At 39.7% G+C, this 27,415-nt stretch overlaps 1 protein-coding gene across 24 annotated transcripts in view; it reads right to left on the reverse strand.

Annotated features, from left to right (window-relative positions):
- The window catches only part of CELF2 (CUGBP Elav-like family member 2), a 713,903-nt gene that overhangs the window by 229,525 nt on the left and 456,963 nt on the right, over positions 1 to 27,415 (reverse strand). The window contains exon 2 of one of the 24 annotated variants that reach the window (XM_073328797.2): positions 21,525 to 21,630. The exons of the other annotated variants lie outside the window; for them this stretch is intronic. The gene's annotated coding sequence lies outside the window, so the exon portion shown is untranslated. The remainder of the gene's footprint in view (positions 1 to 21,524; positions 21,631 to 27,415) is intronic. 24 annotated transcript variants of the gene reach the window in all.

The raw sequence follows: 27,415 nt of genomic DNA on the forward strand, positions 1-27,415 counted from the left end.
AACATATCCTAGCCTGCAGGATGAATTCCACTGCATCATTACAAATTCCTGGAAAAGAAAAGGGGAATTTTAGGTGCCAGGACTGTAAATATAATTTTTTTTTTTAAAAAAAGGAAGATATCAATGCTGCCTCTTAACTATCCCTGGCACCAAATTTTAAATCCAAGTTATGTAAGTAATGCTAACCCAACTTAATGACAAATCAATTTAGACATGCAGATTGGCTATGTAGCCCATGCATTCTAGCGTGCGGTAATGTCTGTAGAGTTACTCTTGAATAAGAACTATTGTGTTGGTTTCCCCCTTCAGATACCATGATGTGGATATTTTAGGACTAGTAAACCCACTCACATGGAACGTATGGGAGATCCTATTCATAAGCACAGAACTATGCACAGTTCTTTCATGCTCACTGGCAATTCGGAAGGCGTGAAGGAGCAACGGACATATTTACATGCTTATGTGTGGAAATCCACTCCCAATTCCCAAGCACTTTTTTCTGATGCCACATATTGGCACAGGCACTGAATCGGTGTAATGCAATACTAATATAGTTCAGAAACAGCATTAAACAGCAGTGCCTTGATTGTAATACTGGAGCGACATTCAACGATACCATCCTAACATGGAGCTCCCCTTCTCAAAGCTGTACTGTTTGGGGAGGGATGGAGTGATCTGTCAAAGAGCCTTGTCGAAACTATCAAAAGGAGTTTGGACAGAGAACAAAATGTCGCCTATATTGCCTACTTTGACCATATCTTAAATCCGTAGTACTCACTCTGGCAGAGCTGGCCAGATGGCGTAGCAGAGAGCTACAAAATAATTAAAGTTTTGACAACACGTTGTGATGCTTGTTGTGTGAGACGGTAGCATCAGAGCTCACCATCATGCAATACCAAGCAAATATCACATCAACATCAGGACATGAGCATCTTGTGATTCCCTGGGAGGGAATAATAGGGTGTATTTCCTCTTCCCCTTCTTCCCACCTTCTGACTATTGGGAAGATGGAGGACACATCTCTCATTCTTCTCTCATCACTTCTCCTGATTTGTGGGGAAGGAGAGAATGCATCCTTCTCCATCTCTCCTTTCCACCTCTCCTCACTTCCTAGCTACTTTGAAGATTGCAGGGGTGAAAGGATCCCATCTGTTTACTCAAGGCTGCTTACTAGAGCCTCATGAAGACCAGAGAAAGACCCTTTAGATTTTTGGATGCCCCAGATGCCATAAGTTGACCCACAAAGAACAGAGCCAGATGTGGATCTAGAGCAATGTGTTATACTGTCTTATACTAAATTAAAGATGTCAGGGAGCCTTGGGGAAAATAGACTAATATGTTCTAAGAGAATAAAAGCAAGAGGGTAGGACATTCATATTTGCTGGAGCTGAAATCTAGAAGGAATGCCTGTTAACATACAAAATACTAGTTTGTAGATATATGCAAGCCTATTATAAAGGAGGCAGTAAACATCTTTAACCTTCACTCATGTCTGGAACAAAACCTGTTTTAAAGGATTCTAAATCTTTGGTTAAATTTTTTCTTTCATGATCCTCTGCACTCAGGCGTTCCAGCCCACAGCAGAACCCAAAAGTGAGGAAAGATGGGCTTGTACCCACACTGAACAGAAGAACTGGAAATACTGAAAATCTGTTAAGGAAGCCAGTTTTTGTTATTTAGCCAATCAAACGCAGGAGAGTTCTGCAGAAGTTTGATCTACAGTGGGTCTGCAGCTTGTCATGGATTTGAACTATGCAGTTTGTCATGCTGTTCCTTCAGAATTTGGATATGCACTGAAATTTTGGAGTGCCTATATGAGCTGAACTTCCTAAACACTGGAGTGTCATTCATAACTAATAATTTGATTGAATTTCTCTCTCCATATTATGCAGGAAATAAGAAATACTAGAAAAATGCAACAAGAATACAACATTATGCTCCCAGCTGTTAAAAGGCCATTCAACCAGATACGTAAAGTACTGGTAGATTTTTTATTTTAATAGAATCCATGTTCTGAAGGCATTTGTGAACAGTGGTGCATTTCTTTTTTGCCTTTGGGTGTTACACTGCTTTGCTTTGACATAAGTTTGTGTTTGGATGGCTGCTACACAAATTGATAGGGCCTGTATGATCTGCAAACAATTTTCCTGTTTCCTTATCAAGTATTACTCTTTGCATCATAGTAATTCATATCACATTATACACTGCATTAACATGAGATGCCCAATGGAGAGCAAAATCTGACATGACATAAAGACAACCGCACTTATTTTCAGATATCAGTGTTACCAATTTGGAAGTCGTCCATGTCTGCCTAGAAAAATGTAAACCGAAGCAAAGTAGCCTTAAAATAAGACAGGTCTCACTCCAAGAGTTGTTGGGCACCGGTTGTGTAACACTATACATTAAAATGAGGTGAGGCCACTCAAATTGTGACCTGTAGTATGGTAGCTAATATTTGAAAGGGCATGTGATAGAAGCCATCCAACCCAAAAGGCAAGAATTGTTCAAGTTCACAGACATGGCCATATGTATCTGTATCTGACAGTATATTTTTTTATAAAGCATTTCCCTGTTTCAATGTCTTCAAAGCACAAATACTTAGCTTTATTAAGATAAAACAGTAAATAAAGTTCCATTAATTATTTACTATCAGCAGTATCAGATAAAAGTTCAACTCATTTTAAAAAAACAACATTTGAAAATAGATAAATTGGAATGCTGACATGCTATAAAAATTTTAAACATCAGAAAATCTGGAAATACTTACTTTTTGTTCCAATATTAACATTACCACTATCCTCTTGTCCTCCACCACAATCCAATCTAATTTTTATGCTCTGAGGTTCACATTCTTAAAATTCCAAAGATAGACTTTAAATTGTGAACCACCCACAGTTAGAGGATAAGGACTGGGACTTCATCCCCATACGCCAGGGGTCGACAACCTTCTTTCAGCAGGCAGCCCATCAGGGTAATCCGTTGGCAGGCCGCAAGACATTTTGTTTACATTGACCGTCTCCAGGCACGGCCCCCTGCAGCTCCCAGTGGTCGCGGTTTGCCATTCCCGGCCAATGGGAGTTGCGGGAAGCAGGGGCACTTGGGGGGGGTCTGTGAACTTTTTTAAATCAAAATGAGGGTTATTGAGTTTCTAAAGTTTGAGAACCGCTGCTCTGGATAGAGATTGCCGATCAACATTTTAAATACCTGTCCTCAACATATAAACCACAAAGCTCAATTCCTTGAACATCCTGGCAAGATGGGCCTTAGATTCTGTGTTTGAAACAGAATGGAAGGCTCTATGTAGGCTGAAACATGATACAGTCCTCTCGAAGACCATACTATAGACATATAGAAAAGGCAAGAAGAATTTTCCTTTATCAGCTGATATAACATATTAAGGATAGTCATGTTAGTCTGGATCTGTAAAAGCGGCAAAGAGTCCTGTGGCACCTCATAGACTATATTAAGGATATAAAGTCCCGAAAGCTCAGATACATAAAGTAATATACTTAAAGTAACAAATAAAGACATTTAAGTACTTAACTGTAAAGTAGCAGTGACTCCAGAGCTTTTAAGACTCACAGCAGTAGCTCTGAAGCTTCAAACCTCTAAAGCAGCTAAGAAAGTATGCAACAGTCTCTATGCAGTTTAGAAGCTCTGCAGCAGTAGGCATAGGGCTTTGAGGGGTTCATGGTGGGAACTCCTAAGCTCCATAACAGTCATTCACAAATTGCAAAGTTTTGTCTCATTCAGGGGAATGCTCAGAGAGAGAAACAGATTGATACCATCTGGGCCTGTAGTAGGGAACCGTTTTCACTCCAAGCAGCTTGAGGGACAGTTCCTGGAAGAGTTTATAATTTCAGATGTTGAGTAGGTCAACTCCTAGAACCTACAAACTCTGCAAGGTTTTTCAGCCCAGCCAGTTCACCTCCAAAACTCACAAACTATATAGGTTTGGTTACCGAAAGCCAGCTGGAGAAATTTACTAAAGTCTGAATTCTATCCATTTTTTAAATAAGATGCACTTCTCAGAAGTTCAGATATTCATAATAAATAACTCTGAAACTAATCCCCAAACTTCAAAAGAGCACTCCAAACCATTCATCAATGAAGTCAAGGAGAAGGAAATTCAACACATTTGGATTTTCTCAACGTTGGTGCCCAAATATTTCATAATCTCCTCTCTCTTTTGACTGTCCAAATACTTGTTCCCCCACTGAATGGGACAAGTCTGGCAAAATTAGATAGGAATGTGTAAAGTACTGCTCATTGAACCATATGAGTTCATTTGTGTCAGCAGAGAAATTCATGCCAGTCCAAGGCAGTCTAAATTCTTGTATTGTTTTTTCTTCATCTCCTCCTCCACAGAATGGTTATTTGTCCGTGTTTCTCTGCTAATTGTGTGATTCATGCTAATAAGAAAATAAATATGAAAAAAATGGTTTGGGATGGGCCTATGAATCTTGCACATTCCTTTCCATACTATATAGGTGATAGACTAATGCAGCTCAACTCAGTAGAGCTCTCATGATGTTCATGAATGGCCACATTCCCTCTCTTATCTGCTATTCAACTCACTCTGTCTCCTCATATTCATTCACTATCTGACTCAGCACATGCTTCTGTCAGAACACAACAGATATACTATAGCTATACCTAATTTTTATGTTTCTGTATGGTGTAGACATGGGAACTTTTCCCTGTTACAATTTTAATTTTTGTTATGTTCCATGGAAATGAGCCACAGTTTCGGAAATGTGAGGCTAAACCACACATTTTTGGACACACAACTTTCCAAAATGAGAAAACTCATTTTCCCAATTTTTTCCTCCAGAATACCTTTTGTCATTAGCCTCAAACCTGGAACAAAAATAAATATCCTCCGGCAGAAAGCCAGACCTGCTAAACTGTAGGTGGAAAGGTTTTTGGGGTACCTAAGAATAAATACAAAATGGTATACTGGGGAAAATTAAATACAGGAAAATAAACCCTAATCCTGCTCTGGGATCCATTAGCACAACCTTATACTTGCCTGGAGTCTCTTTGATTTCAATGGATTAGACTAGAAGAACCTGATGCAAGATCGGTGTTACACACTGGGTGTCGGGGGAAAAAATCCTAACAGTGAGATTTATAAGGAAATGCCTTCACAGCACAGTTAATTCGAGTTATAACTCAAGCTTTACCCCAACTCCGCTCCTGTCCCCACACACAAGTCTCTAGCTTGTGTTAAGTGGTTCTTTAAGCTTGAGCTAGCTGGCCTATTAGGGTCTGTCCACACTCCAGCTGGAAGCGACAAAATCGCGTTAACTCTGTTTGAGTGACTGTGCCAAAAACAGCAGCATGGCCATAGCGGCGCCGGCAGCGGCTAGGACTAGCTGCCCAAGCTCGCGGGCTAGCCCCAGCCGATACTAGTTTCAGTGCTGTAGCTCGAGCGCAGCTAGCGTCCCTGTCTACCTGAGCTGGGAGGCACGGTCCCAGCTGCAGTGAAGACATACTCTGGTGGGGGTCGGCTGAGACTTCAGTGAAGCTGATGCTCCAGCTACTAATGCAGTGAGGGTGCGACAGCTCCCATTATGACGACTCAGGAACAGTAACTCTGCTAATCCAATCACTCTTCTACTAATGAAATAACTCAGTGTTGTTCTGAAGTGAGGTTGTTTTCACGAGGCTAGCTTGACTGCAGTATCTCAAATACGCTAACTCGAGCTAGCTGTTGCAGTGAAGACAAGCCCTCTGACTGGAATTACCTCCCAGGGGAAGTTGGGGAAAACCCACGGTTTAAAACGCTTTAGATTGGACAAAGCACTTAATTTTACGATTCTTTCCATTACTTTTTCTCAGAGGGCTTTGGCTGCCCAACCCTCACTGGACTTCACTGGGAGTTCGATAACCAAAGCCTTGAGGAGCACTTTGGAAAAAAAAAATATACACCTTGACTGTGCAAATGGATCTACATGGGTGCCTGCTTGGAGAGTTAAGCACCGGTGCAAGAGTCCACCTACATGCTTCCAACTGCAGAATCAGGGCCTTAATTCAGAGAAACTTCTTTATGATTTTCGAAATTTCGGAATACACACACAGTATAAGGGATTCACTGCATTGTCCAGAGCTCAGCAGAACAGAGTTTGGTCATTTGTTGCTTGTTTGTGCATACAGCAGTTGCTGTTAAGTAGGCAACAGAGTTGCCATAATGTGACTATACTGCTATATGGCACCTATTGAAAGCTGTTGATTGTTCAACAGTGTTTAATAAAATCATAATTTAGTTCTTCACACTAGTAAATTGTATTAACTTGTAAAAAAAATCTTTATACACAGAGGGTATAGCCAGCAAACATGTGCAGAGGGAATACATATGCAGCTCAATCTTTATACAAATATTTACAAACCATAAAAATTGAAAGCTTTTTTCTCCCTTTGCAGTTCACATTAAAATAGGAGGAAATTATTTGTAAGATTAACTAGAACTGTTTATATGCCTTCTAGAGATGTGTGCCTACAAATGTTTTACATGAAACATCATAGTTCACAGACAACTGTTACTAATTTCAGCTTTTGTTCAATACTTTTATGCTGTGTATACCAAAAAATTACAATTTTAAGAAAAAATGTAACACTTATACTTCGTATTTTTATAGTGCCTTCCACCAGTGAATCCCAAGCAATTTATAAATGTGAAGAAATGTAGGTTCTCAGTACCCTTGTAAGGTATTATTCACATTATACAGATGTGAAAATTGAAGCACTGGGAGATCAAGTGTCTTGACCAAGGTCACAAAGCACGCCAGTAGCAGAGCTGGGAATTCCCCAGATTCCTTACTTCCAGCCCTCTACTCTAACCACTACACCATGATTTGTCTTATCTTTAGCTTATGATTTGTCTTATCTTTAGCTTCTACATATAGCTTTACTACATACCAATGGTACAACCAGGACTAAATATTTTAAAACCTTATATTGAAAGCTCTTTATGGAAGAGACAGAGTCTTCTTTTATGTTTCTTAAGTATAAAAGAAGGCTTGGGAAGTGCTCTTTCCATTTTGAGAGATGGTGGAAACAAAAACAGCAAATGTAATAGCTATTAGACAGCTATTTTTTAAAATCTTGGCCAAAGTTAAGCACCTGCAGCACTTAAATAAGGGGTTGGTTTTCAGAATTGATGAGCATTCAGCAGCTCCTGCTGAAAATCAGCCCTTTTCTTTAGATGCCTAAATGTGGTTTCAGGGGCCTAACTTTATGCATCTTATTTTGAAAATCTTGGGCTACTGATTAAAAAGCATTCAAATAAATCTCGGTTTTCCCCAGAAAAATCTATGCTCCGTGTTCAGAATGTAAAATAGCGAAAGAAAGGTTCTCTCTTTCTGACAGATGGTGTTAGCTGAACGATGGGAAAAGTTATATTTTTTGGAAAATATTGACTGCAACTATATATGTAAGAGAACAAATTTGTTGTTAACCCAGACACCCCTGCATATATAAAGCACACTAGGCTTTTAAAAAGTAATTCTGTAGGACTGAACATAGAGGGCTTTAACCTTTGAGTCTAGTGACTATAAGATGATCAGCACTTTCTGAACTTGGTTTAGGTTTAGGTGTTTTCGGTGGGGCAGGACCAGAATTGCACTGGTGATATGGTGAAATTCCATTAGACACTATCCACTGCAAGGGATTAAAGGGATGGAAAATGTTATAACCAAGAATGTTTCTAATGCCTGTGTCTGCTGAGAATTAGCTATTATGATTCACGATGTAAGCTAATTGTGACAGAGACCAAAATAGAATTCCAGCTTCTCCAACCTCCAGCCCTACAAAATTGGCTGGGGACCATTTTATGAAGTCTCAAATACTTTGCTACAACCATACGACAGAATCTAGACTGAATGAACGGGCTGACCCCAATTTGGCGGTATAACTATATACCTGACCGGAGTCCCAACACATTTCCCATGCCTCTCCATCTTGCTGATACATTGGTGTGACAAATCCTACATTCCTAACACCAGTTTTTTAAAAACCAAACACATCTCTACCATGCCCTCCTAAAAATCCAACAGCAGCAATGCATAAAGACCACTTATGAAGCTTTTACTCATTATCAAGATGAACACAATTCCAGGGCCAGATGCTGAAATCCTTGGGATCCAAACAGGGAAGTCAAGGCAACATGGAATGTGGTAGCGTAACCTATGTCTGATAAGTGTTGCACTCTGTCCCACTCTAGTGGCACCTAACCCTAGAGATTGATGAGTCTGCTATAGCCTTAGCTAAGAGCCATGTGGCTTTTAGCTCACGCATTTAGCTCCAGAAGCCCCAGGTTCAATCCTGCCCAATGACGAGGACTAGGCTCTGTCAGCAGCACACCACACGGCAGGTTGCTAATGGTCAGTAGTCCACCAGTTGGGTTAGGCTGTCTCAATAACAACAGTTGGTAGTGGAAGAGAGAGTACTTAGGAATGGGAGAAAAATAAGTGTCCATTATAGTGGAGTTAGGAGGGAGGGACAAGTGGAAGTTTGTCCAGCAGGAACAAATCCAAAGTATTGGAGGAGCAGGACTCTACTAGGATCAGGGTTCAAATCTACACCCACTATTGTTACCTTCTCCTCTGCTCCATATTCTTCATACCCCATTGGATCTTGTCATTAACCTGGGTTTTAAGCTCTTTATGCAGGGACTGTCTCTACTGCTTTTTCCTTACAGTTTTCCCATAGACAAAATGGAGACTTGATCAGCCCTCATAGGGCTACTGTGATATAGACGGTAAAAGCAGTTTTAATCTGCTATATCTAGCCCTAACAAATGAAGCTTTTGAAAGTAATTTTTGCCTGCACTGCCACTGGATACTTCACAAAGTGAAATAGAATCTCTACTTCCTTCAGGGCACCCGCTTTCAATTACTAGCAACATACGGCACCTTTGGATTTTGAGTCTTTTCAACATCTGTAGTTTGGAGGTATGTATCTGTTGCATTCAGATTACTGCTAAACTTGCAGAATGCTATCTAGCTTTCAATGGCATGCTTGAGAAACACTAGAGGTAGACAGTAAGTAATGGTATTCACAATCACTTTTTAAAGACTGATAAACCAGTCTGAATGAAACCCTTTAACTTGTTCAGAAACCTTACCCCGCTCCTGTTAGAAGGTTCATTCAGCAGCAGCTTGATTAGAAATTCAGCCTTTACTCTGAAGGGAATGAATGAACTGTGGTGTTGCTATGCAGCCAAATGCACCAATCCCTTCCTCATCGTCTTGCAGGAACTCTCTGAGTAATATATTTCAAAGCACTTCTAACTGATCAGCAGAACTGGCCAATCACAGCTGGTCTCTTTGCCCTGGTTGCACAGTGGGCCAGAGCTTCATGGCTGGCCAGTTTGGAGAATGACTATAGGTGCAAAGTTAATTCCCTTTTTTTCCGCATCTGTGGATTAATATGATTCAGTGTATTACATTGTATAATAACCTGCTTTTCCTTCCACGTATTATGCAGCTATCACAACTTTCTGCTCTGTATGCTCCAAAATACGACTGGGTGACTGGCCCACACAAACTGTACAAACACTTGAATAAACCCAAATCAATTTTCATCAAATAGCGAAGAACATCTACTAGTGCATGGCTGGCAGAAGACTGTGGGCAATATTTAAACCAAGAACTCTGTGCTGCCTGCCACCTACAATCTATCCTGGGACAGGCATTACTTCAGCATCACCACATCGAGTTTGGAGTTTACAAACTTTATAAGCTAAAAGGTAGCTTATATCTGGATTTGTTTCACTGCTAATCCATGGGTAGCTCTTGTTGAGCTTAGCAGTGGCACTTGGGAGCTACTGAAACCCAAACACAGGGTTAGAAGTCGGAGAGAAAAGGCAACAGCAGCAGAGTTAAAAATAAATGCTACCATTAAGTACAGAATGGAGATCCATGAATAGAACAATCTATTTTCTAGTTGCAAGAATGGGTGTACATGGATGCATCTGCTAGGGCCTCTTGAGAAATGGTGTGGAAGTTTTATTTGAATTTTGGAGAATATTCTTTAATCCAGAGGACCTGATAACATTCTGCTGATCAGAATGATCTGCAAATGTATTGCTTATTTCTGTAGAAATTATATTGAGTAAAACTGCATCTTATTCTTTCTACTTAAGATAAAGAACTGAATTAGTCCCCAATGGAATTTCACTAAACTCTTTTGAAGTCACTGGAGTTGTACCTTGCAGGAAATCTGGTCCTCAGTGGTTCTCTCCTTCTTGGTGTGTCCCTAGTACCACCATACAATGTATGACACCTTTTTGTAGTAAAAATCAAGAATATAGAATTATGCCTAATTCTTCCAAATTACTGCCTATATTTGAAAAAAATTCCCTACAAGAGGAGGAGGGGCTTTTAGATTGGAACATACTTGGAAGAGAAGACTAAGAGAAGACCCACCATTTTTTGTATTCTCTTTATATTAATTTATATACAGCAAAACCCATGTCAGCCTTCCCCAGGCCTAATGGTCAGCAATATGGAAGAACTCTCAGCAAGGCCATAATTTTAATCACACTGTGTTATGAAACCACCTCATATAAGTAACAGTCAGAAAATTAGCATGGTGGCCACTATTAGAAGATTTCATTTAGGGACTGGTGCAAGCAATAAAACTCCAATCTGGACTCCAATTAGCATGACCAGATGTCCCGATTTTATAGGAACAGTCCTGATATTTAGGGCTTTTTCTTATATAGGCGCATATTACTCCCCACCCTCTGTCCCGATTTTTCATACTTGCTGTCTGGTCAGCCTAACTCCGATGGCGCAGGATGTTAACACTTCAGTTTGGCATGTTGCAGAGACATGGAATAATTGTAAATCTGCATCCATCCTCATGTTTACATTCCAAAACCTTCATAGCTCATGGGTTTTGGTTCAGGACTGTCTCTAATTTAATTGTATTCATACCTGGCTGTAAGATTAGTCAAAGCCTAGCTACTAACTCCCTCTTCTCTGTCCTGATGTGAAGCCCTAATCCCTGTATTTCATAGCATCATTGAAATATAGGGCTAGAAGGGACCTTGAGAGGTCATCTAGTCCTGCCCCATGCACTGAGACAGGATCAAGTAAACCTACAAACCTACAAAATCCCTCACAGGTCTTGTTCTTAAAAACCTCCAACAATGGGGATTCCACAACTTCCCTTGGAAGCCTATTCCAGTACTTAACTGTCCTTACAGTTAGAAAGTTTTCCTAAATCTAACCTACATCTCCTTTGCTGCAAATTAAGTCATAACTTCTTCAATGGACATGGAGAACAATTGACCCCTATGTGCTTTATAAGAGCCCTTCACATATCTGAAGACTTCTCAGGTCCCCCCCACTTTCCCCCGGTCTTCTTTTCTCAAGACTAAAACGTGCCCAGTTTTAAAAACCTTTCCTCATAGGTCAGATTTTCTAAACTTTATATAATTTTTGTTGCTCTCCCCTGGACACTCTCCAATATGTTCACATTTTTCTTAAAGTGTGGCACCCAAAACTGGAGATTGTAATTCTGCTAAAAGAAAAGGAGGACTTGTGGCACCTTAGAGACTAACAAATTTATTTGAGCATAAGCTTTTGTGAGCTACAGCTCACTTCATCGGATGCATTCAGAGACTTCCCCAGCGCCAAGTACATTCATACTAACTGCATAGAATTTTGTAGTGCATTTTTGATAAGTATGTGTTAATATATTTTCATGACAGATTAGTGACTCCAAAGGCAACTCCGGGAATGATGGATATAAATATTGTGTGTATATTTTCACAACAGATTCTCCTTACACACTCCCTCAGAGCCACTGTGGTCTTACCTATAAGAGGTTTGCATTTCATTTGCACTAACCATGACGGTCTATTAAATAAACAGTATTTGATTGAAATATTATGCAGGACAGATTTCAGGACACAAAGAGCTCTGAAAATAAATCAGTTTGTAAAAAATTGTTCAAACATGTATTAACTTCCATTTCAGCCTTGCAGAATTCTACTTGCCAACTTGACTGGTTTGAGTGATTTTTTTTTCCAAAGGGGAACAAGATACCATTAGAGATGTTGCTTCATTCTGCTCAACATGTTCCCTAATTTTAAACCGATATGAGGCCACTCTCAGCGGATGATGTCACTTCCCTGACATGCTTTCATTTTCAATGCTTTAAGCTGTTAATAGCTAAGATAAGGAAGTTTGTTTGCAACTAGCCTTGGCAGACTCAGATTTCTATTTTTTTTTAAATAATTTCAATGGATAATATTGATGTTCATTTTAAAGCTTTTTTTTTCAATTGTTATCAATTTAAATTTTCACAGTGGTGGAAAATTAAAATTAAAAAGCATTTTTAAATTTTTATTTATTTAAATGTTCTCAGTTGTGGGAAATGTGTGTGAGGCTGTCAGACAATTATTTAATGACAACAGACACTGAGATTCAAAAAGTTTAAGCTTCGTAATCACCAAAACACGAATGAATCATCATGTCAAAATTTTAGTATTAAAATCAAACTCCAATTTCTCAAGCAGCATTATTCTTAGATTGGCGACCTGTAAATTTCAGTTATCACCAATGGAAATATTGTTTGCCTGTTTGTGTGTGGGTATGATGAAGTTAACATTTATCAATATTTACTGATACAAATCAAATCCTTCCAAGCTTATTTACAGTAAGTGAGTCTTTGCTTGATCTTGTCATATATTGCTTGAAATCTTATCAATTTAAAAATTGAATCTTTCTGCCAATTGTTGTAGCCTGACAACCTCTTTTTACAGTTAGCACAAGGAGAGGAGAAGAGAGAAAAACTTGCCTGAAGGCCCCACCTAAAATAACACCAGAAACTGACCATACAAAGTGTGCAAAGTAAACCAAGTGAAAAAAATTGGAACCATTATTTCCCCCCGCCCCCCAATCTCTTTCAGTTTTAGTCATTTTAGGTGTCATTTGTAACAATGGATTAAAAAAAAAAAAAGACAGATGTGCAATTTTTTTTTAAACTGACAGTGTTTAATTTGCCCAATGTACCAAAGCATGGCAGCTTCCCTAAACAAAAAATGATCTTACAAATGCTATACACTGTACAAAACAATCATAATGAGGTGGATTAGTTGCTGAACCACAGACTTAACTCTAAATTCCCTTGCTTTTTGATTAATCTCCCCCCCGCAACAGTAGATTTGTCACTGTGGTAACGTGCAATTAAAAACAAGACAAGCAAATCACCACCGAATCAGAGGGGGGGAAATAGAAAAAGAAAGATCATATGAATATGCATGTGTGTCTTTTAAATGCACTTTCATCTGGTAACAGAAAAGACCTTATAAACCACAGTCCTTCTCTTTGAGGATGTAAAAACCTCATGGCACTTTTTGGAAAAGTAGGCATTCACCCAGAATCTCTGTACAAAATGTCCCTTTCCCTCTTCCAATTATGTGTGTTACTCAGGGTGGCTGAATTTCAGAGGAACTGTACCTATGGCTTCATCTGGCATGGCACAGCGATTCCTAACTGCCTTTGAAAGGGCCCTTAGCTCCCCAAAGGATCAGACCCACAGATCATTTCCATTAAAATATCTTTCAAGACAATGTGACATAAGAAAATTGTTAAAATACCTCACAATCCCATAGATCAAGCGATCGCTGCTTCTCTGCACCTTTTCTCTTTATGAGCTTCCTGGTGTAGGTTTATATCAGACCTACAACCTTTCTCTGAGCTTCCTTTGTGGCTTGGTAATATAAAAAGTGTCATTTGATCATTATGCTAAACCACCCGTTCATTGGTAAAGTTTTCCCCCCAGTGAGCAAAATGCTTTGACTTTATTGTTTTGAAATTGAGGAAGAGTGGGACAACTATCCTGTAGTTCACTAAACAAATGCAATAACCTGAAATAAAAATATTAATTTGCTGCAGAGTAGTAGGCAATTGGGATTGATATGCACAACTAGATTCAGCTACAAAAAGCACCATTTTGTAGCTGTCGGAAGGAAGTGGTAAATACTGTGCAAGGTCTGTCTCCTCTGCATGGGAGGTTAGGTAGCTAAGCCCTAAACTGAGTGTAAACCTTAAATATAAATCACTTAATTGCTCGTTTCATTTGATATCTAAGTACTTTAAGATAATAAAAAAAGCATTAAAGGATTACAAGGATAGTCTATGGGACAAATTATATACCCATCTCATAAAAGAAATATTAGAAATAGAGACTGGATCTCAAAGCTCTCTCCAGAATGTGCAGTGTCATCTAATTTTAGATGATTCCACAATCCCTGGAGAGTTTACAGCCAACCCAACTCAATCAACTGACTTATCGCTATGACTGCAGGTCACATGATCTCATGAATGAACTATCATATAGGTCGGTTACGTGTTGTCTTTTAATTGAATGCACGTTTTAGCCTTGGCATTCATGCTCTAGATATCAAGATTTTAGATAATTGGTGGAGAAAAACAAAATATAGTGGGACCTGCAATAATTCGGCTTTGCTTCGGACAAACAGTGCCAAAATAGATGTTAGTAGAAGCTCATATCTATACATTTTAATTTCTAACTGTATTTAATGCAGGTGTAAAACGTGCGAGTGACAACTCTGTAGAGGGATGCTCTGTTTAGTCACAGCTCAAATGCCACTGGCAGTTGTACAATGTGAACTTGCCCCACATTGCCCCACCAACGTAACAACTTGACCGGGAGGGGTGAAAGGATAGATTAGTTCCACAGTCCATCCAATTCCTGGCCTGTCTGCTGAGATGTGTGCAGGATGTGGTTGCGGTTGCCTTGTCCACTTGGAGCAGGACTGAGACCACCAACTTGTTTCACACACGCCACTGGACAGCCTGCAACACTGCAACACTTTCAATCACTACCAACTCAGGCTATATTAGAAATGGCAGCAGAGCTCACTGAAAGCCCCTTTCGTTCTTAATCTCCTGAGTCACACTTTTTACTGATATGTTTTAAAGAGTCATGCCTTCAGGGAGACTTCCACATATGGTTCATGAACCTTTTATCTATCCATTTGCTTATTTAACTTTATAATCACAAAACTGATGTAAAATATGTGTAAGCAGTGTCAGGATGAGCTTCACCCTGACATCTGGTCGTGAGGTGTGGCAAGTTGTGGAAAAGAACTTCAGGGGCTGATATCATTTGCATAGGCACACCCACCCTGCCTAGAATGAGGCCATAGCTGCCCAAATGGTCACTTTGGCTGCTGTGGGATCCCCAGTGTCTCTGTTATTGGGGCAGGAAGAATAAATTGTTATTACCCTGATTACGGGAACTGTGCTTGGAACTGTACTTGGCCCTTTGTTATGATGGAGGGACTCACCATCAACTAAGTAGCACTCGCTAGGCAAGGGTCATGGGTTCCAAAACTCTGAATTGAGAGAGGCTGGGGACAAGTATTAATACTTGGTGGCATGGGCCCCTTGGTGAGGGCCTTACCTGCTAATTGCACTTCCTCCTCTCTCCACTGTGGAATATCAGAGCTACTTTTGATTCCATTAGGAGTCTAGTTACAGGCTGCTGAGCTCACTTTGGGCTAATGGTGCACCAGCACGGAGGCTCCCCTACTACAAGCTGAATTCACCCAAGAGCTGAACTGACTAAGAGCTGAAATCACTGAGCGTTGTGTTAAGTAGTGGGGGAGCCTGAAGATAGATTGTGGAGCAGTTTGTGGGATGGCGGGAGCTGCTTGTGGGCTGCAGAGCGGAGCTGAGCGAAGCAGTTTGTGGGGCGGCTGGTGGAGCGGAACGAAGGCCTATGAAGCTGTGGGGCGGTCAGCTTCAGATCATGTAAGGTGCCCCTTACCTCTCTCTCTCCCCCGCCCCCCATCTCCACCCAGGTTGGGAGGTAAAGCTCTGAAGATAAACTTTCGAACTCTGGGGCTGCCCTGACCAGGGACAGAGACTTTTGGGTCATTGGACTTTTGGGACTTTGGGTGATTTGGGGTTGCTGGACTCAAGAACCAAAGGGAAAGGACACGCCCCAATTTGCTTGGGGTGGGTTTTTGCTCATGGGTTGTATTATGAATCCTGTTGGTGGTGTTTCCCCAGCATAATGCCACATTGTTTCTCTCTGTTATTAAAAGGCTTTTTGCTACACTCAGACTCTGTGCTTGCGAGAGGGGAAGTATTGCCTCTTGGAGGCGTGCAGCGGGGGTGGTATATATTTGTCCCAGGTCACTGGGTGGGGGCTCGAGCCGGTTTGCATTGTGTTATTGGAATGGATCCCCTAGATATTGAACCCGGCCCTTGTTGCTGCCAACTCTGACGGGCAGAAGGGTTACATATGCTACAACAGTAATACCAGTAATGTTTGGGTTTCAATATATGAACCAAAGTAATGCTGCTAAAGCTTTATTTAAACATGCTGTTGGTCAAAATCTACCCTTAACTTACAACCTGTGCAATCCTACTGAATTCCACAGGGCACAATCTGACCCATGAAAGTCAATCATTTTTTAATGCTATGTATCTTAGGGTTTTCTATAGTATCTATTCACCACAGTATCTAATGCTGCCTAGAGGAATGTTCTGAACAGCTGAGTAGTTAAAATCTGCTCAATTGTTGCCATTCAAGAGACAACTAACAATTGCAAGCTATATAGTTTAACTTGAAATAAATAAAAACAAAATAACCAAGCAAGACAAATATTTTTCTTACCATAAAGTTTATTACAAATACAGCTGGTCAAATTACTCATTGTGAATAGTATGCTTTGTGAATATAGCTTATTTTTTCTTTTTTTGTGAACCATTTTTTTTTAAACTTTAAGGGACCAGATCCTTAACTGAAGTTACACTGATCAGCATCAGCTGAGAAACCAGCCTTAACAAATTAAGGAGTACAGCTGGAGTAATAAGAGTTGACTGTAAACAAATAAAATGAATTTGTTACTATATTGGAAGGATAAAGAATATTCTCTCTTTATCCTTGGATTAAATAGGGAAAAAAATCACAAAAATAAAAAAAAAAAGGGTATCATTTCTCTTTAACTTGGTTTAAACAAGTTTCTTAGACATATTATGATTAGTTATGGACAAACTTGAGCAGTCTGGATACTTCAGGCTTTTCTGAACTATCCATGCCTCTTAACACTGTAAATCATGAATTTCCACAACCCAGAAATGGATAAAAGAAAGCCAAATTGTGTGTGTGGGGGGGTGGGCAGGAAACAAAATTCACTGAAGACTTTCAAACTTTTTTAACCCTGGTTGGTTATTTATTTTAAAGAGAATTGTCTATCAATTGGATTACTTCCAGGAAAGTCTTAAAATACAGTGAAATCCTGGCACCACTGAAGGCAATGGTAAAACTCCCTTTGACTTCAGTGGCCCTAGGTTCTCTCATAACATTTGAAATAATTCAAAATAATAAATCAGATAAAAAGTGAACTAATTAAAATTTCAAACAGTATACGGAACCCATGAGAAGTATGTGAAATAATCAATGCAAATGATCTGCTCTCTTGAGTACCTTCTTCTAAGTCAAAGGTTCTCAAACTTCATTGCACCACGACCCCCTTCTGACAACAAAAATTACTACAGGACCCCAGGATGGGGGAACGAATCCTGAGCCCGCCCAAGCCCTGCTGCCCCGACTGGAGGGGCCAAAGCTAAAGCCCAAGGGCCACAGCCCCAGGCGGGGGGGTCTGTAACCCGAGCCCCGCCACCCAGGGCTGAAGCCCTCAAGCTTTGGCATTGGCCCCAGGTGGCGGGGCTTGGGCTTCGGCCCCGGGTACCAACAAGTCTAACACCAGCCCTCGCGACCCCATTATAATGGGGTCACCCACTTTGGGATCCTGACCCACAGTTTGAGAACTGCTGTCCTAAAGGCTGTTCATTGACAGATATTTCCGCTGTCACACCGCTATCCCTGATGATCTGTTATTTTTCTTTTGTTCTTGAAATAATCTCAGGTCTGATCCTATGAATGCTTACTAGTTATCATTTTGCTTTCCTACCGTTAGTATTAATGGGACTATTTGTGGTATAAAGCTCTACATAAATGGGTATTAATGTGTTTGCAGGATAGGGTCCGGTGATTTCAAACTTGAGACTACGGTTGAGACTCCTACTGAACGTAATGTAGCTAATCCTTCTGGATGCCTTTGAAAACATAAACCTTGCCTTTTTTGTCTGCTTTGGAAGCACCACATACACCCATACCACTATATTCACACACAACTGCAGTTGTTGCCAACCCTTGTGATTTGCCCCGAGAGTTTTGTGATAGATGGTGTGTTTTACAAAGCTTCAGCTCCTGGAAGGCATGTGACTCTCACCATTTAAAAAAAAAAAAAAAAAGTTACTTTCTAGCCCTGGCCCACATTGCTGCAGAGAAAAGCTTAGAAGTATGACTCTGCTGCACCCTAAAAGTTCAGAAACCAGCAGGCAAATATGAGAGATGACAAATGTATTTCTTTCTTTTTTTCTTTCAAGATCATGTGATGTTAAGCCATATCACATGATTGTCAGAGGCCTGACTCATTATTTTTGAGCTCGTGGGATTGGCAGTACCATAACTATTGTAATTTATTACCATTTTATAGGCCATATGAGGGATTTGCTCCACTGAAGTAGAGGGAATTACTCAAGATTTACTTTGGCAAAATTGGAATCAGAATCTGGCCCTTTGGTCTGATTTTTGTGTTCATACAGTTGCCACCGAGAGAGACACTTGTGTGAAGACACAGTGTACAGTGAATTAGATAAACTGCAATCCACGAAGAGGAAGAACTTCAAGAACTCTTTGGCTTAGAGCCTACTACTTCGAAGATTTTCAATTTCTTGAGGCAATTATATATACCTCCAGCTCAGGGACTTTCATCCCTGAGCCATTTTGCCCAAACCCATTTCTATCAGTTGGCAGAGAGCATATGAAGTTGTAGCCTGAGATTAAATATTCCAATTTACATTTAAAGGGGAAATTGCAACTGACTAAAGTGTCTGTGGTCGTTCCCATCGGAGGAAACACACATGGTTCTTAATCATATAAAAGCAGATCTATCTAAATGCAACATCTGTACTTTGGAGCCCCGATCCACAATAATATTCGCTGGATGAAAAACAGCATATTTTTAGATTTTTAATATTCAAAAACAAGCTACAAAGAAATTTCTTAAAGTGCCTTGTAGTATTTTAAGAGTTAAAACTACCGAAATGAAAGCACACTGCCTGAGGCCAAGTTTTCCTATAGCCTATATACTTCATTGCATTTTCATCTCCTGTGTCCTGAAAGCTGTTATTGTGAAGTGTGCTGCTACATGCCTACTGCTGTTCCAGAAAGCTTTCTACTCAGCTCTGAGCTTGCTTTTCAAGGCTTTAAAACCCTGCTGCATGGGGGGAAAAAGGCAGCAGTCACGTGGGAGATGTTTTTGTCATCGTATGCGCCACCTACTTCAAACACACACAGTTTTAAACACTGCACTATCTAAATAATGCACTTAAACCCTTCCCCCTCCCCGAAGCAGACAGATTAATTTCTTTCTCCCATACATTGGTAGCTCTTATTTGTAACAACAAATACTTTGCACTTATATAGTGTGATTCCTATGAGGATCTGAAAATAGTTACTAACATCTGTGAAATAAGTCTCAAACTCAACATGAAGTAAGTAAATCTACTGATTTTATAGATGGGTATATTATGCCACATAGAGGAAGAAGAACTTGCCCAAGTGAATAGCAGAGCCAGGACAGAACCCAGAAGTCTTAGTTTCCTTGTTCTGGCCATTAAACTGCATTGTTCTTAAAAATAACAAAGGCTATATCAGTGTGTCATATTTTGCATTTTTAAACTAAAAGCTTTCAAAGGCAGAATATTAACTTTCCAGGGAAATACAGATACACACACACACACAAATAGATACTGCTGAATAAATTACATATAAGGGCCAATTTGCAAGAAGAACATTAATGTATTTTTAATGGCTGAGCTAAGGATAAGTCTGTATACAGTATTTTAATTCTAGTACATTAGCATTGCATTTATACATTAGCAGCTAATGTGATAATGTCAAACTCTCCAGTGGTTGTGGAATCATAATAAGGTTGTATTAGCATTAAAGACAAATGATTTAACCCCCTGAAACTACTCAGAGAATTTTTACGCTGTCCCATTTTTTGCATGCAAGATCAAAGCTGCAATAGGAAACCAACCAACAGATATGAAAAAAAAAATCTTGTTGGTAACGTACAGAGTCAGTCTTAAAAGCAAAAACCTGTCTTCTCCCCCCCCCCTTTTTTTTCAAATTAAATTTTTCCATGCTCCCCAACCTATAAATGTCAGATTTTTATGGAATGCAATAAATAACTTAATAATTGTAGCCAAAGTAAAATAAATCAATACCTCTGAAGATAACCAGCCTCTTAAGCAGAAATGTTATATTTTGATTGCTGAAAAACCACAACTAATGGTCTGACAATCAGCATCATTATATTAGGCCTGTGCAATTCAAAGGCAATTTCTAGTCATTCAGAAATAGTATTTCAAGGCGTTCAGTCTCAAATGCAGGCATTGTGTATACCCACTAAAGGTGAAGCTTTCTCTTTGGATTAACACTTATTCCAATGAAATATTTCCCACAAGACCACACCTAGGGTTTCCTTTATAAGGGCTCCATGGTAACTAGATTGTTTATCATGCTATTTAACTTGTTTTCCTCTCTCTAGATTAACACATAGTGAAATGAACATTTCCTGCAGGTAATTACCTGGCTGCATTTCAAGGCAGTCATAAAAATTACAGTTCCCTTTGGCAAGAGATTATGCTTGGGGGTAACATAATAAGGTGGTAGATTTGGGATTCACTTCACTCCAATTACGAATGCAATTTGGAGCTCTCTGGAATTGACTTTCTTCTGACCAACATTCTTATCTTGATTTTACTAGCACATTTTCATTTGACCCACATAGTTTGTACTCTGGTGGGCCACAGTGTTCTGGTCTAGATCCTACATTCTTCAGTAGTTACATGCTGCCTTATGGATTGATTTTATTTTTTCAGCACTGTTGCTTGTATTTTCACTGCTATGCAGATGATACCATGGTTTGCTTGGCTCGGCTGCTTCCTAATCACCACAGTACAGATTCAGTTGTGGCTGATTGCCTCTGAAGACATTCAGTTGCAAAGGTCATGTAATTTCATTAAATTATATCCTAGTTAAAAAGGCAGAAGTTTTTATCTTTTGAAGGGGGAGCTTTGCCAGTGAAAATTCTGATTTTTTTCTTCTGCCTCTTATATTTTGTCTTTCACACAGATCTCATAGATCTTCTCATTCTTGGGCCTGCTTCACCTCTGTATTATACTAGTATTACTCTGGTGTGACTTCATTGCGTTTAGATTGTAAGCTCCTTGGGGCATGGGCTGTCTCTTGCAATTGCACCTAGGGCAATGTGGCCCTGATCTTATGGAGGCATTTTAAGTGGAACTGTAATACAAACAACAACAATTTCACTGACAACTGGAGTAACACAATAGTGAATCAGGCTCCTTGTGTTTTTCATCTTCACTTACCTACCTTCGCCTGATCACGTCCTCTGCCTAGACCACATTGAACAACTGTATTTAACTTCTTGTAATGCTCTCCCCAACTCTCTTCACTGCTTGATCTGTTTTAAATCTTTAAGAGACATAATTTTTTATTAGCCTTTACTTAAATTTCAGTTTAGTAGTCTTCACCTTTCCCCTCTTCATACCTTTATAAAATTCCTTAACTTTAGGTCAGTGCTTGTAGCTTATTAACATTTTCTGATATTCACCCATTTGACTTCTCACATTTAGAAACACTCCATTTTACTTTTTATCAGGTCAGATTTTTTTAAAGTGCTGGATGGGCCTCAGAAAGCTCACAGGTTTGGTTCAGATAAACACACAGATGTTTCGATGCTTGTTTGAACCTCTTGGGTAAGTAAATACGGGCCAGAGATTGGAAGATTTTCAAAGCTTTCTTACTTTTGGTCAGGTCCAAAACACTAAGATACTAATTTCTCTCCTGTGTGTTGGACCCATGTCCTTCAGGATTGATAAAGGCCAGCAATAAGACAGTGGAAATTGTCAGTGTCTCTATGTCTGAGGGAAACGTGCAAGCATCTAATCAAGAGGTCAACACTTGATGTTGATTGGTAGCTTCACGGTGTCACATGACTATAAACTATGCTATCCCAGTCAGCCACTGCCTAGATTGAGTAACCTTGAGTAACCCTACTTTTTTTTTTTACTCAACTATGAGGGGGTGGGAGGGTGGGAGAGAGAGGAGGAGAGGATAGTATGAGGGCAGGAAGGGTTGTTAATTAATTATTAATAATAATACCAACCCATGATACAACGCTAAGTTTAACTCTTGTCTGTGAAGTGCTTTCTAATCTTCACAACAGTCCTGGGAGGTAGGTAATTGTAAGTATTATCTCTTCTTTACAGGTGGGGAGACTGAGATAGGGCAATTAAGACTTTCCCAAGTCTTCAAAGCAAATCTGAAACAAAACTAAGATTAGAACTCAGGAATGCCTGACTTCCAGTGAGGTTCTTGAGGTCCTTAGCCAATATAACCGTTCTAGGAGTTATAGGATAGGCTGAAGTGATTCACTGTAAAGATGGCTCTGTTTCAAAAGCCAAAAGGCACTTCCAGGATTTATGACAGGTCTTCCCCCTGTGTTTGCTTCTGATATAAAAATAAATTCCACCATTAAATATCTTATGCACAGGTGGTGCGGGGAAGCATTCAATAAGACATCGCAACAAAAAACTAAACAGATCAGAGTGGGAAGTTAATTACCCAAAGAAATGTCCTACAAATATATTCCCCTCCTCCATGTTCATAAGGAGTGAGATGTTACAAATAGAAGTAAAGATTTTTGGCAAAGAGTAAAATCAATACATACATGCATAATTCAAACCAAATTAATAAGCATTAGCAGTCAAACTATAACAGAACTTATTTGAGTAAAACAAAACAAATAACCCAACAACCTCGAAACAATATCTGCTTGGAAATCCCCAAAGACAAACCAGCACATAAGACAATAAAATACTACTACCATTTGAAAAAAAAAATGACAGCTACCTGTCACATTCACACAGTGGAGGAACAGCAGACTTTATTTTGGGACTATATTTAAACAGTCTAAATTGGGATACCACTTGTTCATTATAGTTTCCAATTGTACTGTCGGCTACTGCCATGTTACCAACACATGATTTAATCATGAGTTTCATGATTTTGGGTGTATTTCTTAAAAGCTCCAGCTGCTAGAATCAATAGATTGCAAGATAATCTCAGCATTGTTTTTTTTTTTTTTTGAAGTAAGATTTAACACTCATGATGGCAGAGAAAAGTTTGAAAACATGAAGCACTGAAGTCACAGAACCCGGAAGGCAAAGAAGGAGAACTTAAAAACAATCTTCTGGGGTTTAAACCAATTTAATGATTTTTTTGTGTGGCCTGACTCATAACTGTTAAACTCTGAAGGCTGGCAATACATTCCAGTCTTGTAACTTTTTCTCTTTTACTGTGTAAAACTATGAGTGCTTTGCATGGAATGAATTCAAGTGTATTTGCTTGCTCTTTGCAATCTTCACCTCATACTGAAATCAGTGCAAAGACTCCTTATTGACCTCAGTGGGAGCTGGATGAGGCTCTGTGTCTTGCACAAGGGAAGGGGAGGTGGTTAGGTCCTTCCCAGTCTCTTGCTCCTTTCCACTCTAGTGATTGGTTTACATGAAGGTATGCGCTTGAGGCTAGCTTCACAAGGGAAAGGGCTAGAAACTTACTTGTTTTTCCCCTAGAGAAAGCTGAGGGTCCAGCTCAACAGACATTTTTTACTTTAAATCTCTAAAGACAGAGCACGTTGCACAGCTGTACAATTTCTGCAGCATAACCTGGAGATTGTAAAATACGACCAGTTGAGTCATAATGGGCAGTACTAGAGTCATTTAGCAGAACCATGTGCAGAAAAGGCACCTAGGTCAGGAAGTACTGAGTATCTGACTAATGCTGAAAGAAAGGGAGATAACTAAGACTTCAGGGAAGGAATCACAAAAACAGTTGTCTGCGGGGAGGAAACCAGGAAATTACAGACCCGTTTGTCTTAATTTTAGTGTTAAGGAAAATCCTAGATGCTCCAATTAAGTCAGCCAATTACCCTACTTGCGTGCTTAAAGTGACACATATGCTGAAGATATTTAGTGATGCGGGGCCAGAGGCCAGCATGTTCTTAACTCAGATTAGCAAACTTGGGGTAAAATAGCAATGAACTTGGCTTTCAACTCACATTAGACCAGCTCAAATTCAATCCCAGGCTCCCCTAATAGACTCAAGCTGCTAACCTGAGTTGCTGTGTCTTCACTGCTATTTTAATCTGAGTTTGCTAACCCAAGTTAAGAACATACTTCGCCCCCCCGCCCCCCCCCCGTGAAGACACACCTTTAAGGTAAGTCTACATTGCAGCAGGAGAAATAATTTCCAGCTCCGGTAGAGGCACAGGCACCAGCTTTGTTCAAGCGAGTGTACTAAAAATAGCAGTGTCTGAAACCCTAAGTACTTGGGCGGTTGGCCTATCTCGCTGTCCACACAGCTGCAGCTACCCTGCTATTTTGACTACCATCGGCATGTCTACCCGAGCTGGATGTTGTACCTCCAGCTCCAGTGTAGACGTAGTCTTAGTACGAAGATGATCTAGCACTTCCAGAGAAACGAGCACTCATAATAACTATGTGACTGCTTCACAAAAAGTAAAAAAAAAAATCACGTTGAACACATCTGGTGGAATTGTTTGTGAGAACACAGAAAGCAGACAAGCGAAATAAGCGAAACAATCTATTTGGATTTCCAAAAAGGCAATTAAACATAGTTCTGCACAGTACCCTGATACTTCAGATAAGGGCTGAGAGGGGGGAAAACGTCCAGAGGAAAGCACTAAAGATTATCACAAGGCTAAAAAGTTAGCTCATGTGGAAAACTGGGACTGATCTCACTGCAGAAGAGACAGTTTAGAGGGGAAATTGTGAAAAGCTTCAAGGTGCTCAAGGGGATAGTGAAGGCTGACACAGACCAACTCTTAGAACAAGTGAGAAATTCATGGATTCGTGAACCCAATCAGAAAACAGTAGGTGGTATGGGAATGCAAGAGAAACTTTTTCTACGCAATGATGAACTTACCAAATGTCAGACCAAGGACAGCCAAAGAACGTTTAACTCTGCTTAAGAAGGGGCTTGAGATGAAAAACTGCTGATTATCTGACTGGTCCATAGAGTTGATTGAAGTCTCTTGGATTTCTAAGCTCTCTCTAATTATGCTCCTCTAGTAAGGCATCAGTTCCCACTTAAGGTTTTAAAAGTTGTATCCCTTTGTAAATATGAAATCTGAAAAAAAGTCTTTGATGTGGCTTTTTAAGATGGTATTTAATTTTTTTAAGCTCCCTTGAATGATTTTGTGAAGGGCACAGATATTAATGCATTTTCCATTGCATGATAATGGTGGTTCATCAGAACACATGACAAATTAGTCTCAGCACAATGATCAATGGTAGTAACAGCAAAAGAGCCACAAAAATTCTTCTCTGGAGAAAAAATATCAAACCAAACCAACCAAAAACCCAACACAACCTAAATTGATTGAAATCCTGTTAGAAATGAATGAATTAGTAATAATTCTTATTCCTAGCTCAGGGTCTTTAAAAGCAAAGCTTGTGTGGAGAGCACTCGTGTGTACAGAAGCTTCCAGTTTTCAGCTGAAGATATTTGAGGTAGAATACGAAAGCGGGGAGAGGGAGAGGAAAAATATATTAACTTCTACTCTTCTGAAGCAGTACTCTCAGCTGCCTGTGCTGTCTACCATGAGCCTGCAGGTGAAATGGATAATAGTGTTGCCAACTGTCCCTTCTTTTTTTCACAAATCTTACAATATTTGGTGTTTTTCTTAGAGCCCCAGCTCCTGGACTGAAGCAATTATATGAGAATCTCAGTTTTCATTTTAAAAATAAGTTTGTAGACCTCATAGAGAAGGTTGGAAACATGATCTTAATGCATCCTAAAGGCTCAGAAATCAGAAGCCAAATATAAAAATAATACATTTTGTGTTCTTTGTATCTCATGACTTTTGAGACCTGACAAGATTTTTGAAGGCTCGAGCTGCCATTACTGCTAATAGTGCCTGATTACTCGTGGTAAAAATTAAATCAGACTACATTCAAACACTGAAAACATTGAGAAATTGTTGAGTTTTTGAATTTTCAAAAACTGGCCCAATTCCATAAAAGCTATTACCAGCATGTGTGTGTGTGTACACAAAATGAGAATTTTTGAGTGATAATGGGTTCATATTTATTCAAAACGTCTTTTTAAAGCATAAAATATCCATTTGAAAAATTTAATTCAGACCAAAAAGGGGGGCAGGGGGAAGACTTCCTGTGAAAAGATCTGAAATTATTGATTTTCAAGGTTTTGATGCAAAAGTAACCATTGGGCAGATGTTCTGGAAAAAGTGAGTTTTCTGGGCCACAAAAACAATAAAAATTGTACTGAAAAACATTCTTGTCACTTGCACAGAGCGCTGCTGATTGCTCTTTCTGTCTGAGCTGCACAAACAGCATAGAAACCGCAAGCAAGCTGTTGTAAAGACTCAGGCTGCATTGTACTCAGCTTCCACTCTGCTAATGGTACTTCCTGTATAAAGGTCAGAACTCTGCAGGCCGAGTGCAGGAGCCCAACTTAACATCATTCATCAATGTAATGCAAACCCTCTTTTCTTGACTGAAAACGCTGGCAGTTATTCCTTCACGCACCTATCTTATGCCTCTGAAACTAGGATCTCCTCTTCTCTGGTTATTTTGTTTCTTGGTATGTATAGCAGTAACAATTTCCTGTGCTGCAGACAACTGGATCAATTATTATATAAAACACCCACCCAGAGGGAGCTAGAATCATTAGAGGGCAACGCTGTCCCACCTTCTCCTTACACCTCTCTCACTCCCACCCATTACATTACCGCATTGCCAACTTTTGCAGAGATAAGGTTGAAAATGTGAAGCAAGTGTAACCTAAAGGGTCAGAAATGAGAAAGGAAATAAAAAGAACCCAACTATTATTTTGTTTAAAAATAGTTTCATGATTTTTAACCCAATTTCATGATTTTTGAATGCTTGGAATAGGCCATCCTGACTGTAGAGTAAAGGGGTATGGATAAAGATCTGGGTGAGGATTTGCCTTAAAAGCTTTGGACTTATTTCTTTGGGGTAGGTACTCTGGCCTTAATTGAAAACACTTTAATGTGACCTGATTTTCAGAGAGAGGGGGCACAGCGTTTTCTCAAAACCAGGACCTTTCAAAAGAATGTCATAAAAAAAAATACAGACACCCTGAATCATTAGTCACTTTGAAGAATTTAGACCTTATGTCTGTCTATAAACAC

This window comes from Lepidochelys kempii, chromosome 1, assembly GCF_965140285.1.
Source record: "Lepidochelys kempii isolate rLepKem1 chromosome 1, rLepKem1.hap1, whole genome shotgun sequence".
NCBI lineage: Eukaryota > Metazoa > Chordata > Testudines > Cheloniidae > Lepidochelys > Lepidochelys kempii.